Raw genomic sequence first — 20,152 nt, forward strand, 5'->3', positions numbered from 1 at the left:
GGGCTCTGGCTATGTGCTGCTGATAGTCAGCTTGGACCCTGGCCCAGATTCCTCTCTACCCTGACTGGAAAAACAGAGCACACCTGACACAAGTATGCACCACAAGGAAGGAAAAGTGTGTGTGTGTGCGTGCATGCGTGTGTGTGTGTGTGTATAACAAGGCTGAGTGAGCAGGAGAAAAAGACACAGGGGAGGCAGGCTTGAATGAAAGAGGGCAAGAAGCTACAGAGTCGGGTTGTTTGCTACAATTTTAATTGCACTTGCTTCACGCTCATCTTTTGTAATGGCCTTGCCCCTTTGGGAGCCGTAACACATTCCTTACTGCTGAGTCCTTCTGAGACGGTAATGTGGCATCATCTTCTTCGTGTGTTGTTGTTTTCTTTCTTTCTTTCTTTCTTTCTTTTTAAACGGCCGTTTGCACTAACACATACGCGCAGAGCGAGAAAGCCTCAACGAGTGACTAACTGGGTTACATCGGTTGAGTAAATCAGCTTCGCTTTATGATATATGTGCACGCTGACCCCAATCGTCACATGACCCTTAACCACAGACCCTGCGACCCTCCCCACTGTCTCCTGCTTAGGGTAAGTGACATCACAGGCTGACAGTAAAACCTTCCCAAAATGACTCAAGAGTGTTTCCCGAGCACCCAGGCCTCGAAGATCACTGTCAACAAGTACACAGACAAACACACAAAGACACAAATAAAGACGCATACTTTCACCGTGTAGTGTACAAACATAGACAAGCATCAACAGGGCACACCGCAAACATATACACAAGATCTCTCTCAAACACACACACACCCCTTCACCAGGTTCCTCAGAGGTTAGCCAAAGGACCAGACAGCAGTTGGTGCAACTCTAAACTAGTAATCAGTGGCTTGGTTAGGAGTGTGTGGTAGAGTAAAGCCAGACAGAAAGACAGACAATAGTTTGGGCTCTAACCCACTCCTTGATGAAAAAAAAACAAAACAAAACAAAAATGCCCTGCTTCAGTTCTGCTCCAGCGACTTTTTCTCCTGACCGTCGTGTTTATTTCCAGCGTGCAAAAACACCATATACGTTTATGAATTTGCACATTGTAATTTTGTGGCACAGACGAAACGAGAGGGAAAACTGAGGAAAGAGGCTTGTTTTTCTTTTTGAGAGGGGTGAGCTCTTTCTAAATATATGTGAAACCATTCCCATCTTTTGTTATGTTTTTTTTGTTGTTGTTGTTGTTGTTGTTTTTATATTACCCCACAACTGATATTGCACAGGGGTAAAAAGTTGGAATCAAGTAGCTTTTTTTCCCCTCTACTGTGCGTGCTTAGACCAGAAACCACATTACCACTCAAGTATATAGGGGTTTTTTGAAAGACGCATTGTGGGATGACATTTTTACACACATTTACATCAATCATGATAAAAACGATTATGCGGGAGCTAGCCGAAAAGAGCAAACGAGAAGAAATTTGACCTTTTAGTCTTGCGTGCTTTTAACTGAGCACCATGGCAAACAAACGTCTGCATTTTCTCTGTCAGGTTGGTGTCAGATACATCTTTAATCGAGCATTTTTGTGCTTGTGCGTCAAAGAATCAACACTACTCATTTGACGCTGCAGTGCACGAGTTGTGTCTTCCTCATTTAGCAATGAGAGTATTTAATTAAAAATGTTTTAAGCGTCCTACGTTTTGTTTTGTTTTTTACCATCACGCTTCAATCTGCTTTTGTCACTACACAATATCAGAGGTGTAACAGCTCTGCAGAAAACCATAGGTCTGTTTTTTGGTCAGGGTTTCCTTTTCATATCTTGGTTTTCCCTTACTGATCACTTAATTATGATTTGATCCCCTCGCGATTAACTTGTTACCTGAAAGATCTCTGTGGAAGATTAACATCATGCAACACATGGGTGTTACAGCACAGGAACACTGAAATGCATTAAAATATAATGTATATTGGATATTTGCAGCCAACTGTGACAAGTCTGAATGGGGACCTACTCGAAGGAGTTGCTGCCCCAAGTTAAGGAGTTTAAGTATCTTATGGTTTTGCTCCCGGGTGAAGGAAGATGGAAGCAACGGGTTGAGAAACAGACTGGTGTGGGGTCAGCAGAGATGCAGAGGCTGTACCGGTCAGTTGTGGTGCTGAGAAAGCACCCTCGGAGGTGTCTGCACAAATTTGGTCCCTTGGCTGGCTTACTAGTGCCTCAAGTTTCTCCACAAAAAAAGTGAAAGTAGTGGTCAAGGGATGGTCACCCAGGATGGATGGATCTGTGGATTTCTATACTGTGGCGGAGGTGTGGTGCAGTGAGCTCAACGGGGTGGTGCCAGGGAGGCAGAGGAAAACACAGCAGGTGGCGTTTGGACTGATGACGGACTTTTTCCCCTTTTTAGTGAGGCGGGAGACAAGAGAGTGGAGTTGGAAAAGCTGAGACCAGCGCTGACAGACTGTGGGTTGTTGTATAAAACTCTAAATAAACGTGAATGCAAAGAGATATGCCTGCCGCTAATAGGGTTACTAAGCATTGTGTGAAGTTATCTGACAAAGGCTTGAATGAAATAGATGCTCCTTTAGAAACGAATTGAGAGGATGTTCTTTTTTCATACTCTGTGGATGTCAAAACAATTATGCTCAGAATGAAAAAATAAAGCAGATTCTTGCATTAACCAATTTTAACTGAGTAAAGTAAATTTGTTTGTTTCCCTTTTTGCAGTATTTAAACTGGTTCAGGATTCTACGTCTGAGTTTGGGCTCAACAATTCAGCAACTTCAGCGAGATTGCATGACGCAGTGTCAGAAGAAAAAGCAGTCCTGGCCTTTTATAAAGTGACACGTGGCAGATAAGAATACAAACAGTTTAAACAGTGTTAAAGGTGCGAATGGTGACTTTTAGTCTGGGACGGGCAACTTCAGCATCAGCAACATTTAAGCACATACCAAAGCCATGAAAAATTGTTTTCATCATCGTGAAGCTGCCGTGAGTCTCGTCAGCTTCTGAACTAATTGTCTTCTAAGATACCTTTCCTGTTCTCCATCCTTTAAGGCCAACAATCAAAACAAGGGCACAGCAGGAAATACTCATTTCACTAGCTGGGCCCACGTCCTCATTTTAGGTTTGACAGCGTTTTAGTAGGTAAAAGTGAATGCTTTGACATGAATTGAGCTGCGGTTTAGGGAAGGCCTCGAAGGGGACTGGCGATGGCTCCCGGGCCTGGCAGATCCCCATGCACTAAATAGAAATGAAGAAGTTAAAGAATTTAGAACAAGGAGGTAGGGAGGGTGGGGCATGTAAACAAGAATGAACAGCTTGCAGAACTGGGGGAACCTATATAGATGACAACCGGAAGGAGCGTGTTTGGAGGCGTGGTCCTGCTCCTGAAATTCCGATACATAATCTCCAACAAAAGAAAAGTCCTGCATGCAAAAACTGAGACCATTTCCAAATAATTTCAAGTGAGATCTTTTGTATTGAGCTGGAACAGAAAGTTTGACAGGTGTAAAAACTGTTGCTAAAGTGGGCAGGATTTGAAAACCAGCTACAGGTCAGCAGCTGACAAAAGATGGATTTAAAGTGAGTTGGTGTTCTTCTAAGAAATGCTGACATGGGTCTCCTCAGCTGGGGAATTTCTGCAGAAAACCAGTAGATGTTCCTTCACTTGCATTGTCCCCAACTCGACTGATTTATTTTCTGCAGAAACCTCAGCTTGCCTCAGGCTGCAGTGTTTTTCTGCCAGTCACCTCTCTACCCACTCAGGGATAGATTCTGGGGCCACCTAAAAATTTACCAAATCAAAACATGCTGTGACTTACAGGGCAAAAAAAAAGTGCTGGTTAAAGCTGCTAACTTAGAATCAAAACAGGCATAATTGCGATATCCATTTCTTTTACATTACCATCACAAAGACTCATTTTAAACATAACGTCTTCTCAGGAGCAGAGCTGCTAACGTGCGTGCTCCCCCTCTGCTCTGGTTCATGCCAGCCCCTGTGTCGCTTTGCTCCATTCACGTCCACACAATAGCGGGAACAAAACAGCACTTTGTCACCTACTGCTAAGACTATTAGATGCAGGCCGCCGAGAGGCGAGGAAGCAAGTGTAGCGTGCGTAACTCAATCAATCTCATCTCTGTTGCTTGTCTCTGTCTGAAATACCAACGCTGCCCTCCCAACACCCCCAGCTACCCTCCTGTTATACACAAGCACTGTAGCAAAACAAATGGGTGCTTCACAGCTCGTAATTACACTTCCTCCTGCGCAGTCGTTTTACTATTTGGTCTGTGAACCTAAACCGAATAGCTGGAGTGCAAATCGGCTAACTTGTGCTCAGAATTCACATTTTTACAACTAATTAAAGCATGTGGTTTTCATAAATCAAGAAATATGGAACTACTGGTTGTTTTTTTTAATATAATTAATACAAATAGAGTGTTTCATAGAAGGCTAAAACAAGCACACACTTGCATTTTTCAGCAGCTAAACTCACAAATAGTTTGAGCGCTCAGACAGTTAAAAGTCACAACAAAGACCTACTTAACCTAAATTATTTTTATATGTGAACTTGCTGTATTGTCCTATCTGGTAACCCAGCGAACTGCTACTCCAAGCACAGCTAAATCAAAAGAATTTGGAAATACTGCCAGATTTCGTCTGATATTTCTAAAATCTTCTTAAGACTCTGATCCTCTTGTGGCCCACTAACTTAAAGTTGAGTTCAGTAGTGAAATGTTTTGGGGGAAACACACCTCTAAGTCCACACACACTCCTGGAAACATTCAACCAAAGTCTGTCTGAGTATTAGCTGACCCTGGACAGAGCATTATCTTAGCAGTGAATGAAGGTGTGTGTGTGTGTCCAGGTGCCCTAAACTTTTCTCGACAAGCGCTTATCCGATCTACTTCACACTATCACTGGAGACCTAATGATAAGCGGCGCTGAGTTTGAAGTTGTTCTGATGTGCATTTTGGTCAGTTTGTGAGGCATTCGGGGAAGATCTGTGATTTGTACCCAAATAAACAACCACAAAAAAAGTTCCAACACATGAACACTGCAAGAAATTTTCAGGTCAACAATTAAAAATAATGGTTCTCGCGACATAAGGTTCATTCTCTGGTGGTAATATCAACCTAAACAGCTACTACAAGGTGAATTTTCAGTTGTTTATCCAGCTGCCTCAGTTAATATTAGTGCTGCTCCTCAGGTGTTTTTCTGTTTATTAGCCACACACACGATCCTCTTGGTGCCGCCTTTTTCCTCCTGACAAAAACAAGACGATAACTAAATAAAAACTAATATGACACGAGATGTAATCAGATCTAATTAAGCTGTGTAGAAAGGTGCGACAAGTTTGGAAGCTATCCAATCAGAAGCAACTTTCTTGTGGTGTAAGGTTAGACACGCATATGATATGCCCCCAGGAAACAGTACTGCATACAGCTAGCTCCCATGCTCCCCGTTGACTAAAACCAGACTAACGTCATTTACATTCACCGCTGCTGCTCGTTTCATGTGCGGATTAAAAATGCACCAAAGTAGCCCATGTTGCTGTATCATCACTAACACCTCATTATTGCAGTAGTGATGTCAAGACATGTATGCAGATGTCGAAATCTGAAAAAGCACTGTACTCATTCCATTCGTGTAGAGAGACACGTGCAGTATTTGTCTGACTGGACTTTGCTGTACAGACTGGACAATCTGTACAGGACTAAAACATAAACTTTGCCATCTTTTGATATTTACCAATGAGTATTAAGGCCACATTAAGAAAAAAATTGTTACATTGTAATTTCCTTTGTAGTTTACTTATTACTAAAACTGATTCTAGTAAAACCTCACTAAGTCATCTACACAAGGCATTTTATAGAGGGTAAAGCAACGTCAATCTCCACGGTTTATAGTTATGCTGTAATAGGTGTAGACTGCTGAAGGAGTCCCATGATGCATTGAGTATTTCCTTTTCAGTCACCTTTCTCACTAAAAGTGTTAATAGACCTCTCTGCATTGAATCACACTTGTTATTAATCTCTGGCTCTCTTCCACAGCATGTCTTTTATCCTGTCTTCCTTGTCTCACCCCAACCGGTCGCAGCAGATGGCCCCGCCCCTCCGTGAGCCTGGTTCTGCCGGAGGTTTCTTCCTGTTAAAAGGGAGTTTTTCCCTCCCACTGTCGCCAAAGTTCTTCCTCATAGGGGGTCATATGATTGTTGGGTTTTTTCGCTGTATGTATTATTGTAGGGTCTACCGTACAATATAAAGCGCCTTGAGGCAACTGTTGTTGTGATTTGGCGCTATATAAATAAAAATGAATTGAACTGAACTTTGACTTTATTCTAAAAGAATATTTTGACTTTTTGCTCAAAATTTTGACTTTATTACTCCTAATGAGCAGTCATGTGTTTTCTTAATGTGGCTCTAATGCCCTGTCACTGACATTTGAAGAAAGCACAGCACTACAGAGATTATTCTCCAGACACGTCTCAGGGACATTGGCACTGTGGATCAGGCCCCTCTTTGTCATCTGACACTCTGGCCATGTGTGTGTTTGTCTGACCCAGAGGATGTGTGTGTGTGTGCTCACTTTTACGCCTGAAAAAAATATTTTATTAAAAAGAGAAAAATTATATACATATACATATATATATAAATATGCATCTCCTTTTCCTTCCCCGCACACAGGCTCCACTCACTCACCCTGCACAGACACAAACATACTGTATATCTCACACAAACACTAGCAGCTGCAAACAGATGGTGGAGGCAGGCCACCAGACTGTGTTTCTAACAAGCGCATCTGCTTTCTCACTTTCCAGCTCTCTCTTCTTTTTTTTTTTAACTCCTCCAGCTCCATCTCTCCGAGAAAAACACACCCGCAAATAACACACTTGAGGACACGGTGGCGAGAGTGACACAAACACAGTGCAAAGCGTTCGCACAGTTGTGACGTGCAGACAGCGAAGGGGCCATGTCTGCAGCTTCCCACACACACACACGCGCGCAGCTTTATCTCGCTTCAACCTGGACTTAAATGGGTGAAGAAAATTGTTACACTAAGTGAGAGCAGACTCTCGCCAATTACATTGTTTACATACCCGTTGCTATTAGCGAAGGAGACATCAGGCCCTGTTTTTAAATTCACAGAACTGCTCTGAAAGGATCACCGCACTGGCAAACCTTCAAAACGAAGCTTCGATTCAAAGTTTCGTACATACATTTGTGTGCGTTTTGCTAATTCTTTGAATCATCCCAAGCAAAGATATGTCTATAAAAAGTTTTTTTAAGCAATCAGCAAATTTCATCCGGTGTATCTTTTCAATCAACAGATTAATTCAGCTACTACTCATTACCTTAAAACAAGTGAAGAAGACATGCCAGTGAACACTAACAACTATCACAATCACAAAAAACTCAAAATAACGTCACTTTCCGGAACTGGAATTCAAATAAGATGCCAAACTGCTTATATTTAGCTTGTGACGACCGGAAATACCATAGAAATAAAGGAAGAGTCCAGGAAAACAATAGAAGTTACAGTAGCAGTAGTGACAGTCACAGATAGGGAATGCCCAATGTTTCCCACTGGCACTGAAATCTAAACAGTGTCACTAAAACATGACGAGGAGGAGGAGGATCAAAGGCAGATGCTTTACACTGTCCGTATGCTGGTTTTCCAAACCAGCAATGACGCTCCTCTGCCGACTCATATTCCAGGAGGCAAACCGGAGAACTGATGTCATGCAGGCAGACTTGGATATTTAACTGAGAGGCACAGAGTTGGATTGTGTGTATACATGTGCCCTCAAAATTCACATGTAAGTCATTCCCAGCACCTGAATGAGAAAACAAAGGCTTTAGATAAGCAAGGATATGGAAAAGGCAGCAGAAAGGAAAGAGGAGACACAACGCTGGTGATTCTCAGGCTCTTATCGTGTTGGTTCAGTTGGCGAGGATGGCGAGAAAGGAAGGAGTGCGTAAACATGGACAGTGGAACTGATAGCAGGCGGCTCCCAGCCACAACAACAAAAACACAGGACCATCAATCGTCAGCCACCGAGTCTGCAGCAGCCAAACCGCGATGCTCTTCACATTTTCCATAACCCCCTCCTCTCATCTCCTCCTGGGAACCACATCACGATCTCACAACCATACACACAAATACGACTCCACACACACACACAAGCTCAATCACCCAAAAGCCACTCAGTATTTTCTCATGGCTGAGCCCCCAGGAGCCAACGGGGACGTCAGTAGCACTGAGTTTACAGGCCTATGAAAGCAGAAACACTTTGGTTTTGCTCGTGTTGACATCCGGCTGTATCTAAGACCCATAACGGCCTCAAAGGAAGGAAAAGTCACATTTTAAACGAAGGATCAAATGGAAAATTTCACCCGTTGATGCTCAAACCTCCTCACAAACCACTTTGTGAACAGTGAGTCCCACATCACAGGAAGAATCACATGTTTTTAATTTCTGGGCTGTTCAGAGGTAGCGGGGGTCAAACCTGTTAAGTGTGGGCGGCAGGGCTAGCAGTGACTGACACCTAGCACGAAAAACACCTGGTGGAGTGTGGGAGAGTTGGACAGGTCGCAGCACGCTCTCTACTCTGTTGTTGTCTGCTGGGCTGAGAGAACAGAGCGCTCACAGAGAGCACAAATCTGACAAAAGCATCCGTGCATGACTGAATACACTCACCACATGCACAAGAGATACTCCTCACAGTCATACGCTGCACCTACAGCAAGCCATTATATTATTACTTCACAGTAACATCACTTTTGTTAGCTTTTTATAGAAATTTTTTAAACAACAGCTGCTTTCTTGCTAAGTAAGTGATTTATGTTCATTCATGAGCGTTTCTGCTCCTAGGTAGAAGTTCAGTATTGTTACTGATACCGACCCAGCACAGCTGATTGGTAAAACTTTAATACTTCTTTAGAACTAGCTTGGTAGTACCACCACGGGAGGTTTTAAAAAGTGCAGTTCCTCAAGTGGCCACTTGAGGCATTCTTTAAAAGCCTGCAAATCCCCATAGGCTCACATGTTATAATGTCCAACTTTACAGCAGAAATAAACATGTTTACAGCCTCGTAGAAGAAACTGTTTCGGTCTCTATTGCACATCTCATCCTTCACTACAAGATCATGCCTCTCACTTTTTTGAGGCTCAAAGTTAGAGGCATGATCATTTTAATGATCATATCATTCGCGATAAAGACTGTATACGTTTTTATGTGATCCAAGCCCAGGTACCTTAAAAGGAGCTACTTCACAAATTTCAAACAAAGCTCTTTACAAGCTATGTGAAAAAAAAGCTGCTCCCGCTAAAGATGAAGACAACAAACTTGCTCCCCCACATGAGGCAAAAAACATGACATCTAATACAAGCAGGCTACAAAGGAGGAGATGCCAGCAGCCAGTGATGTGCAACCCAAATGTAAACAAATGTTGACAATGACAGTATTGTGCAAAATCCTGAAAAGGTGCACGGTTAAGTTACTTTAATTCTTGTTAAAGTGAAGTGTTAACCAGTCACGTACTACTTTTACTTATAATTTGCAGGAAAACATTACCTTTTTGTGCTTACATTTGACTTATGCTGTGTCACTCGATGTTATATTGCATCTCTGCTTTAATGCTGCTGTTGCTGCTGGCACCTTGTGGGAATAGATTCACACTTCACTAATTCACCAAGGGTCTTGTGGCAAAGAAAGAAACTGAAAAGCTTATTCATGCATTTGTTTTCAGTAGGCTAGATTACTGTAATGGAGTTTTTACTGGTCTTAGTAAAACATCAATTAATCAGCTGCAGCTTTTTCAAAATGCTGAAAATGGATCGTATTACATCAATTTTGAACTCGTTGCATTGGCCTCCTGTGTGTAAAAGGATTGATTTTAGAATTCTGCTAATGGTTTATAAAGCATAAATATATTGCTGACCTACTTGAGGGGTATGAGGCTTCTGGGCCTCTTAGGAACAGGTTTACTTGACATTCCCAGGAATAGAAGAAAACAAGATGAGGCAGGATTTAGTGTGGGTCATTTGTGGTATAAACTCCCCTCACACCTGCAGTGTGCAGAATCCATTAGCTATTGTAAATTCAGGATTAGAAACGTCTTGTCTTCTTTAGCTTTTTTCCCCAAAAAGTCTTGTTTTTCCAAACTGCTCCAACACCTCCCAATGTATATCTGTATGTTGGAGCTACTGTAGTGATACGTCATTAAAATGGTGTTAAAAGCTGACACGATTGTACGCTTGTGTCTTCAACCCAGTTTACAGAAATCGAGAGGTGCACGACCAGCTGAAGTGAAACAATGCAACATAATTTTCTGTGTGGGCTTAAAAGAACCATAACAACCCATCTAAAAAGTCAGAGCTTCACCTAATCATCCAGATACGGTCACTTCTCACACCAAAACGGCAACATAGTCAAAGGCAAATGACTAGCATTGAGGCTTCAAAACAGGACTTCACAGAGTGAAGGGTGGCATAGAGGTGCTTACATCCATCATTTAAATACAGTCTTTGTATATACCTTAGAGTTAAAAAAAAAAAAAAAAAGTTAAAAGCATTGCAAGAACACAAAATAACTGCTAAACATCAATTTTTCCAACACAAAAAGTATATTTAAAGATAGAGTATTAGCATGTAAGGTGATATAGGGGACTATTATTTACACACTGAAACACTTGATTTATGTAAAATACACTACAGTGTCATTACTATTAGATGTGAGACTTTTGGTTGCACATGTGAGTGTTTTATACTGGGTATGGCCAAAGAAGCTATCAGCAGATTAACAACTATTGTCATTGCAGATTAGTTTCATCTGTATTTAAGTCAATGCCTTGGACATGTAATCACTTTAATCACAAAAAAGAGGCCATAGCCTTCTTCACCCCTTCCATTTTCTACTGCAGTGCAGCTATGGTGTAAAATAACAAGTGAACCACAAGCTGACTACGAAGGAATTCTATGCATTTCTTCCACTTTGGTTAAAATGTTATAACAATAACTACAATAACTGCTGCTGCTGCCTGTTTTCCCCCTCTCTTCCTGTGGTGCAGTGTGAGCACTTGACCAAAATTACAGGTATGTTTGCACCACACCGTAATCAAATGGCCTCTAGACTCAAATGACCATTGGCTACACAAACAATAGCCACTTTTCCTTTTAGACGCAGGCTCACATTAAGCAGTAAACACCTATTATGATCTTACCGGGCTGACCTTCAACAAAACACCCCTTTTGGGAATTAACATTTCAGCAACTTTCCTTGAATAAAAAGCAGGAAATAGAGTACCAAAAATGGCACTGAAAGACAAATTAGATTTGTGACTCTCTACTGCACAAAAGAGAAGCATGGATGGAGGTTTCTACTCTGCCTTTGAGTCCTTTAAAAATCTCCACCAGTGTTTTAAAAACTGCTGTGTACACCCAAGCCACTTGCTCGGGCACCATGTAATTTACGCAGCATGCCTTTGAGCTTATAAAGACAGCCAGATGTGTGTGTGTGTGTGTGTGTGTGTGTGTGTGTGTGTGTGTGTGTGTGTACGTGTGTACACCCTACGCCTCCAGCAGCTATGCTGTGTTGCCTTTACTCCCCTTTTACAGTAATGCTAGTTGTCCAAGGTGCATGTTCAAACACATTTTTCTTTTTTACACAAACATGTACACACAGTTTGCAGCCAGGGTGTGAGGACATCAGTCCATCATCATCTTATAGAGGAAGGCTGCTCATACTCAAACACACCATTCAGCCACCAAGCTTGTTTAATACAATTAAACGAGGTGAATTTACAGACGCACTCTCTCTCAGCGATTATGGAAATGTAATGTACACATGCAAAAATTAGAAATAAATGAGGAAGGGCTAGATATTCCAGGTGGTGCGCACTCCATATGGCATGAGCTCACTGCCCAAACCCAAACTGGGTCTTACAGACGGCTCTCAGGTCTCCAAAGCCCTGTTCAGTCGTGTGATTTCATGATTACTTTATTAACTCCGGGGAATCTTTCAGCGGTTTTCCAGCCACACACAGGTTCTCTAACTTCCCAGTTTTCTCTGGAATCGCACAGACTCCCATCTTATTAGATGTAGAGGGGGATTTAGAGGCTCTGTCTGTGATGGTGATGCATGTTTATGTGCAGGAGAAAGGGGGGCATTAAAATAGTTTGGATCTCCTTTTTGCCCTACGTGGCCAAGGCATTTGGCCTAAATCTAAGCACTCCTACTGTGGACTTTACAAGAGTTTGGATCTACTTCCAGATCTGCAGGAAACCATGAACAGCAAAACTGAACTCTTTTTGACTGAGGTAGATTTTCGCTTTTTTCCCCCCCATGCAAGAGAACTCACCCCTGATCCTGCGCTACATGCCGATTTCTTCTCCCAGCTGAATAAACTCTTCTTTGCTTGTCGAGGTTTGGAACTGACGGCAAACAGATAATCCACCTTAAGTTATTTAACTAACTTTAAAAAATATATTTTAAAAAAAGTATAAAAATCCGGCGTGAACAAGAAAAATCTGCGTCTTCTCACATCAAAATGAGCTCAACCTTTACAACAACCACAAAAGTCGCAGAGGCAGACCAAATCCTGAGCCTCCTTCTTCTCGCAGTTTTGTTGCCTTTTTTTTTCTAGGGAACACAAACAGTCACAAAAAGTTGTCCGACTTGGATAAAGCGACGTGGTCTTCTCTCGCTGGGACTCTTCGTATGTTTATAGTGGTCCCTCTAGTCCAATGGAGGCGTTCAGGACAGGCGGAGAGAGGCGCTTGCTGCAGCTACGTTCAAAAGCTGAAGACTGCATCGGAAAAATGAGCTTTACGTTGCGCGTCCCAAGAGGCTGAAGTTCACAAGGGTCCAAAAGAAAAAACGTATCAATTAATTGTCAAATTAAAGTTTTTCTTTTTATTGAGAGTATTTGTTATTTTTTTTAATCATATGTGAGTATTTCTCCTTTTAATTAATTTATTTGTAACATTTTTCAAATTAAGAAATCGAAGGAAAGACTCGTGCACTGAATTTATCTAAATGTACTCAGAAGCAGTAAGGTGGGAATTTGGCAGGCCTGCTTGTAATTATGACACTTAATACAGTCTTAGTGGATTGCAGTGATTGCCCACGACCTTTGTGAAAGCTTTAATTAAAATAAGTCTCAGTAAGTTGGTGAAAAATTGCAGTTTTACGTTTAGAATACAATTGCTTGGATAGACTGCAGTAGCCTAATCTGAGGCAGGCTTTCTTACATTAAAATAAGATAGGACAAAATAATCAAATCTAATTTTGAATAAACACAATAATACAAAGCATCGAAAATGAATTATTTTATTTATAGAGTTTAAAAGTTTTGAAGGGTCTTCGCATTGTTAAATTATTACTGCTCTTGCTTGAGTAAATGGCCATCTTGCGTCATATACAGTAGGCTGGGAAAAAAAAAAACACACGAGACAACTGGGCTATGAGACTGGACGTGCCGTTTTCTCCGCTCATTTGCACCCCCCCCCCCCCCCCCCTCCCACACATACACCCACACATACACACCTGAGAGGTCGCACTCTCAAAGAGGACCTGAACGCAACAGCGCCGTCCCCTCCTGAGCGCCGCCCCCCTCTACTCTGACATCAGACCTGAGGAATGTGAGGAATGCCGGGCTCCTGGGAGAAGTCCTCTTCGTTTAATGGTTTTCCAGGGGGGACAGAGGTGACTAAATGTCGAACAAAGGAGTCCCCTCACTTATTTATGTCAGATCTTTTGAGTTACAGCCTTTTTTTCAAATGCATGTCGACTATATTCAGATTTCATTAAATATAAACAACTGTTTTGACCTAAGACTGACAGACTTACAATTATACAGTAATGTATAGAGCAACGACTGCCTGCATAACAAACTGCAAGTGACTTTGAGGATATTATAAAGCAAGAATATATCTTGTTTAATATGCCTCACCCACTAGCTTCATGCCGTTACAAGCCCGAGTGACCATTTCAAAGCAACCTCCATAAATATCACTGCTGATGATAAGTCTTTGCATCCTACAAGCACACCACTGCGGAATATTTCATTATACCACAGCAAAAATACTTAAAAAAAAAACAAACAAAACAAAAAAAAGTGCAGATTCATTATTAACATCCCTTTCATCACCTTTATTAAAGAGGCATTCAGCTGAGCTCTTTGGGAAGATCTGAGGCTCAGTAAGAGCAATCAAAGTGCAGTAGAGTCACCTCAAAATATTGTTTTCACATAAAAGAAGTGAAATTCTCAGCTTTTTTTATTTACTCTAAACTAAAATAGGGCTTATTTGTAGGGCAAAAAATTGCACTAATTCAAAGGTGGCACAAGCCATCTTATTTGTGACCAAATTGCAGCCTCTTGTGGCTCAAATTCAATTCACAGCAAGCAGGAGCAGAGAACCGGGATCTTGGTTAATACTAGTTAAATCATTCAAAGAATTTGAAATAAGTGAAAAAGGTAAGCTAAGAAAATAAGGACATGACCTTGTCCTTGTTTATCTGACAAGTAGTCGTAATAAAACGGACTCTAATTTTGATACATGTGTTGATTTTGATTGACATATTGAAACCGATCATCTTTAATCCTAAACCCAGCCTTTGGAACTTCCAGTAAGCTGAAATGAATTATTGCTTCAGTGCAAATATTGTGTTACACCTGTGGCATTTAACAGCCTACCACTTTATGCGTGCAGCAACTGCAGTTTTGTGGGATGGACAGCTTTGAATGTGCAGCGTAGCAAAACCCCTGCATTTAAGAATTATGTAGGAAATATTTCTACTGAGAAACCTGACAGTTTAACCCTCCTGTTATGTTGCGGGTCAGATTGACCCAGAACAGAAGAGATGTCACATGTCATCTGTATCACTACAGAAAATGAAAAAAAAATCAAAATTATAAAAGAAAATTGTAAAATAATCAATGCCAGTGTTTCTGACACTTTTGGATGAGTAAATTTGCCCCAGGTCAAATTAATCCAGGAGCATAATTGGTGTTCCTGGAAACCAACATAACAGGAGGGGTAAGCTGTTGCCTTGAGGTCCAAATTCCATCCTCCATCCTTCTCCTGCTTTATATATATTATATATATTGAACATCTATTCTTCCAAGCAATAATCATAAACTATGGTATCGTGGGGGAGTAATTATTAGCAGCAGATGCATTTTGCTTTTGGAACGACAGATGAAATATCCCACTGCCAACTTCTCAAACTTTATAGATACAACCAAGAAAAAAAACATTTAAAAAAAATCACAAGCCCTAAGACTTACACTGAAATGTTATTAAAGTAGATGAGGAATTATTAACAAAGTTCTTTGGAATATCAAACTAAAGAAAAAAACTGGAAATGCTCTGCTGGGACTGTTTCTCTATCGTGTGAGAAAAATTCAGCACGATGATCTCAGCCGAGTTCTGATGATCAACAAGCTGATAAAAGAGATTCTTGAAAACAACAACATTGTTCAGAAGTTTAAGGAAATATTAAACATGTCCATGCATTCCAACAACAAAAAAAGGTCTAAAATTATTGAAGCACTGAACAGTTCAAGTGTAAGAGTTTCCAACAGGCCTTTTAAAAAAGGACGCTGCAGCTTCAAGAGCTCCAAGTGAAACAATATGTTCTTTATTTTCTATTTCAGGCATTTTGGGGGAAAGGCCTTGCCTTTTACTTCCTGAGATTTCCTTCGGGAGATGCCTTGGGAGCGCGAAATACTATCACTGCTTCATTCCATGCTACACTTTGAAACACTCCTGAATTCAGCAGAATTGTTGTAGTATTTCTGATGAGGCTTCAGAGAACATTAAATAGATCAACTGAAGGGTCAGGTGTATCTCTCAAGTCCCGTGTCAAGTCTTTCCTAGATTTTTTTCTATTTCTATTTATGTCTGATGCTCCTCAACTGCTACTCTTAGGTCAGCGCTGTTGCCCTACAGCGGGGAAGTGTCATGGTCCCAGCTGGCCCTGGAGAGTTTGCTCCTTTTTTCTTCTGTCTCAGTCTCAGTGTTAGTGGTGGGTTGGATTTTCTGTTGGATTTTAAGGCAGCGTTTAAGGACTGGCTGGTACATACATTCCTCATCAAATCATTGTCACCAATGGGGGTAATCAGGCCCTGTGCTGAACTCATTTGTCCTGTTTAGAATATGCTATCAGTAATCTGATTCTCTTGTTTGCCCTTTAGTTAACTGAAGCTGGTTTATTCAGTAAGATCTCTCCTAGAAGATCTCATCAAAAAGGACTGCGTGCTTCACACTGGCTGGAATCCTTGGTTTGGAAAAGGAATCTTTCATTATCATTGTACATGTATAACGCAATTGTGGAGTTACGTTTCTAAAATTCTGTTCCACCCATTTAACTTGATTTAACTTTTGCCATTTAACTTACCAGGATCCCTTCTTGTACCCCTCTCCTGCAGAAAGAATCCCCTGTCATATTCCTGTTGAGCTGCCCTTACCTGAGTTAATTATTTCTGTTTCAGTATTACCTATGAATAAAATCCGTAAACACTGGTTGCCATCAAAACATGCCATGTTAATTCACTGCACAGGCTTCCCACTGCTGTGGTTCTAGGCGTGAATTAAATGCAGAAAATTAAATTCCTTGCTGGGTTCAATAGAGAGCATCTTGTCTCAAGTTCAGAAAAATGTTGAGCCAGAGAACGAGATTAGAATCAAAGAAAATCAGAACCACGTGTATAATGTGGAAAGAACGCCACGTAATAAACTGGTTTAGATACTTCAGAATATCAGATTTTCACTTCTGCAGTAATGCTAAGAGTCAAGAAATGTGTAATTCTGATTACTACCAGTTTATTTTTCTTTCAAATAAACTCAAAATGCAACTTGATGGAAGAGATGAGAACGTCTGAAACCAAAGTTTTATTGTGAAAGTATATTTTGGTTCATAATTGAATTTGAAAAGCTATAAAATATAGATTGTGTATTTCCTATATTCATTACATGTAAACTAAAACATTTGTAGCCTTTTTTTCAAATTATGGCTCACAGCTCATGAAAATCAGAATTCAGTAATAATAATAATAATAATAATAACTTTATTTATAAAGCGCTTTCAAACAAAGTGCTGTACAGCTATTTGAAACTAAAAAGATGAATAAATAAAAGCGATAAATAGCAGTACAAGTAAAAACACAATACAAGTTAAAAACAGTAAGAATTTAAAAACTAGAAGCCATAGAATTAAGACATGTAAGATAGGGTGAACAAATGTGTCTTCAACTTAGTTTTAAAAACCTCCACAGAGCATGCCTGCCTGATATCTTGAGGGAGGTTGTTCCACAAGAATGGGGCACGAAAAGAAAAAGCACGCTCTCCAACTGTCTTTTTTCTGGTTCTAGGAACCTTTAGAAGGCCAGAGTCCTGAGATTGTAGAGCACAGGATGGAACATAAAGGTAGAAAAGGTCGGAGAGGTATGAAGGTGCCAATCCGTTTAAAGCCCAGTAGTACTAGTTGGGACTAGTTTACGTCACTGAATCAAGCAGGTGGCCAATATGCAACCAGGATAATGCATAGGCCTGGGTTTGAATTTACTCTGAGGCAATTTCCTGCACCTGGTCCCCACGTTTTTTTTTTTCCAGCTAACCTGTATTCTTTCCACTGTACAATCAAATAAATGCAAAAAACAAAAAAACAAAAAACTAAATACATATAAAAAAGAAAGAAAGAATTTCAGTAATCCAGCCTCTCTTGGTCTAGTTCTGTACCTGCAACCACAGTCACGAGAAAGACTGCTGACTTGACAGTGTGGTCCAAAACCTCTTTTTAAATTAAAAAAAAGAAAAAAAAATTAAAGGAAGGAAAGTCTGAAGGAAAAGCAGAGACAAGCAGAAGTCCAGTGTGTTCACACTCTCTGTGATGATTTGGGAAGCCACGTTTTATCAAATCTAAAGTCAACGCAGCTACCAGGACTTCATGCTTCCATCAGCAGACAAGCTTGTTCGCAATGTTGATTTCTTTTCCCAGAAGGACTTGGAAGCTGTGAGGTATAGGAAAATGAGGAACACCTGACCCCAAAATACAGACAGGTCTCAATCAAAGCAGCCTGGGCTTCAGTAACACCACAGCAGTACATGAAAGTTTACTTTATTGAATTAAATTATAAATATATGTATCTTATCGTAAAAGGAAACACGTGGGGCTGAAAAACATCAGTTTTCATTCTGCTGAGGGTCACCTGTAGACCCACCCAATCGTATGTGACCTTTCAAGACTGCACCCTTGCCATGTTGGATCGATAAACCCATAAATGGACTGGACATCAGTGTGTTTTCACTCTATTAGAGCCGTGGAGAACTCAGGCCAATATTTCACTTGAATATGTTGAGCCATGTTTAATTTAATCTCTAATTTGTGTTATTCATCATGTTTGATCTTGATCTAGCTTCCTCCTAAAAAGGAGGAGTCAGAAACTTCATGCAGAAGCAGCAAAAGGTCAGAAAATTGCTGCTACGCACATCAAACAAAGCCTATCCCAGCTGGAGAGAGGCAGGGTACACCCTGGATAGGTCGCCAGGGCTAACACATAGAGACAGACAACCATTCGCACTCACATTCACACCTATCGGCAATTTAGAATCACCAATTAACTGAACCCCACCAACCCCACTAACTGCATGTCTTTGGACTGTGGGAGGAAGCCGGAGTACCCAGAGAGAACCCACCAGTATGCTTGTCATTTGGTACAGTGTTCTGAGTTTTGAAAGCCTCACCTCTACTCCTCCAAACATGCTTCTGGATTGATTGCGGCCAAAAAACTCCATTTGTGTCACATCTGATCATAAAACCTTTCTTCAGAAGGCATTAGGCTGGTTCCTGTTGGCAGCTGTATATTTCAGTCAAGGATGAAGATGTTGATTTTGGAGTATGAGCTTCTTTTTGATTGGCATCTTCACCTTCATGGTAATGTAAAACTCGCTTCACTGCGGACAGTTTAATAATAATAATGCATACTTTATTAATACCGTAGGAAATGGCTTAGTCTTCTGCATTTAACCCATTCATTCAGCGAAGCAGTGGGCAGCTACCAATCCAGTGCCCGGTGAGCAGTGTGTAGAGGCAGTAACTTGCTCAAGGGTAGCTGTTCGATGGATTTGAACTCCCGACTTTCCAACCTTCTGATGATGGGGCAAATATTCTATATACTGTGCTACCTCTGCTGCAAGTTTGTGTTAACTTTCACGGAGTGTGAGTTACAGGAAAATCCAAAACGAGTTTAAACTTGTGCACCCAATTCTTGCTTTTAAAAGTCATTAAAGATGTATGCTGCACAACCACTGACCCCTGGAAAAAGAACAATTCCCATATTTACCATGAAATTTATTTCCTTGATGAGTATACATAAACATCCACTCATCAACCCAATCCAAATATCCTAACTTTATGCATCTGCTGTTTTTATGAGATATACAATTCTTCAAATGAAAATACATATTACTCACAGTTTGAGAACAAAGAATTCGCGGCAGAAAAAAAGAAGCCCCCTCACAAAAACAAATGTGAAAAGAATTTGCTGAACAGCTGGAGACATGACAAAGGATTAGCGAATGCCAGAAAAGTATAGCAGTCATTTATGAGTCAAATCATAATAATCATCTGAGTAATAAATGTGTCAACTAAGCTATAATAAAAAGAAAACTCTCTAAAGGTCTGGGACTCGCAGACAGCATGTTTATATCTTTATAAGATAAATTCTAATGCACACGTCTACACCACTCTCGAGCTGTGCTCGCCTGCTGTGTGATGAACCAGGGTCCATCGCTTTGCCTGAGGCAAGCTCATGCCTGGCTTAAAGCCAGAGCAGTTTTTCTCTGAAGCTTATGTTATGGGATTTGATGGTGTGAAAAAAGTTCATCCTGGGATAAAGAACCTTGTAGGCGTTTTGTTAAACTTTCTTTAACCTGTAGCTTAAGTAGTTTAAGTATTAGCCAGTATGGCCTTTAAAGCCCTGATCCATGACAAGAGGTATATTTTATTTACTTGCTGAGGCCATGGCCACATAAATGAATACTTTTAAAAACGCACGTTCTATCGCTCTGTCTTGCTTTTTCAGAGATGTGCGTTTCCCACCCAGAAAAGACCCACCTTGAAAGGGAACAACTTTAAAAACATCTCCACAGTAGTTATAGAAAATGTAGCT

At 40.8% G+C, this 20,152-nt stretch overlaps 1 protein-coding gene across 1 annotated transcript in view; it reads right to left on the reverse strand.

Annotated features, from left to right (window-relative positions):
- The window catches only part of LOC102778627 (tyrosine-protein phosphatase non-receptor type 14-like), a 41,070-nt gene extending 28,361 nt beyond the window's left edge, over window positions 1-12,709 (reverse strand). The window contains exon 1 of the mRNA XM_006797090.3: window positions 12,338-12,709. The gene's annotated coding sequence lies outside the window, so the exon portion shown is untranslated. The remainder of the gene's footprint in view (window positions 1-12,337) is intronic.
- Between the last annotated feature and the right edge of the window lie 7,443 nt (window positions 12,710-20,152).

This window comes from Neolamprologus brichardi, chromosome 15, assembly GCF_056152115.1.
Source record: "Neolamprologus brichardi isolate AB-2024 chromosome 15, ASM5615211v1, whole genome shotgun sequence".
Taxonomy (NCBI): domain Eukaryota; kingdom Metazoa; phylum Chordata; class Actinopteri; order Cichliformes; family Cichlidae; genus Neolamprologus; species Neolamprologus brichardi.